Source organism: Cimex lectularius, unplaced genomic scaffold, assembly GCF_000648675.2.
Source record: "Cimex lectularius strain Harlan isolate CLEC.00 unplaced genomic scaffold, Clec_2.1 scaffold147, whole genome shotgun sequence".
NCBI lineage: Eukaryota > Metazoa > Arthropoda > Insecta > Hemiptera > Cimicidae > Cimex > Cimex lectularius.
This window is the reverse complement of record NW_019392851.1, coordinates 77,826-78,967: the sequence shown is the minus strand read 5'-3', so window position 1 is coordinate 78,967 and position 1,142 is coordinate 77,826.

Sequence of the window (1,142 nt, the reverse complement as noted above, 5' to 3'; positions counted from 1 at the left end):
CAAGTAGCGGAATGCTACAGAGGTAAACAAACAATATCATTTGGAAGAGGATTAATAAGTGTTGACATTCATACAAATGAGTAATCCTGTAAACGTAAACAGAATATTTTATATAGATTTTTTTTAATGAAAACTTAAAATCCTGCATTATTTTCCGGACAACCCAATACATGCTGACAGGAAAGGGCAATTAATGGTGTAGATTGGTTGACTGGCAATCTAACTGTCCCAAGACCCACTGAACTAACCACTTTCTTGTTCACAATTTATTACACCTTTATTAGGTTGAATCTATTTACTTTGTGTAGAAATAAGCTAAATTTGGTGAAGTTATATAACAAAAAGTAAAAAAAATCGGAAAAGAAACTTATTATAAAAGTAATCAATTCTGTCAGAAACGTGCAATGTCTTTATATTAAACGTTAAAAATAATAAAAAAGAAGTTTATAATCATAAACTTAATGGTAAAGATTGTGCAAACGTTTCCACTTTAAATATTTGAAATATAATAACAGAAAATAAAAATAAAATTAGGGATGGTTAATGGCGACTTGAAAGTATAGACTTGCATCGTGGTGTTCCAGCAATAAAGCCGAACTCATGGCCTTTTTGAAAGCACTAGAGTGCATTCCAAAATCAGGATAAAACTAAAAATATTAAAAATTTTGCGACTCGATTTCTGTTGGAATATTGCAGTTTGTTGGGTCAAGGCTCATGTTGGTGAAGTGGAGAATAAGGAGGTGAGTGCAGTCTCCATTTCAATATGCAACATACTCAATATACACCTCAACAGAAACCACCATAAATTAGTTGAAGAAATCAGGATAAAACTAAAAATATTAAAAATTTTGCGACTCGATTTCGGTTAGAACATTACAGTTTGTTGAGTAAAGGTTCATGCTGGTAAAGTGAGGAATGAGATGGCATATCTCACCGGAAAAGAGGAAGCAAAGGATGAGGAAATTCCCATATGTTCGCTGAAGTTCCTGTAACCTACGTCAAAAATCGTACTGAGGAGGAGAACATAAAAAATTAATTATTCAGAAATCGTGTGATGCAGTCTGGTGTGATGTAGGTTTCAGAAAAACATTTTCTTTATCGTGCCAACGTTTCGATCTTTATTGAGATCATCTTCAGGGCTC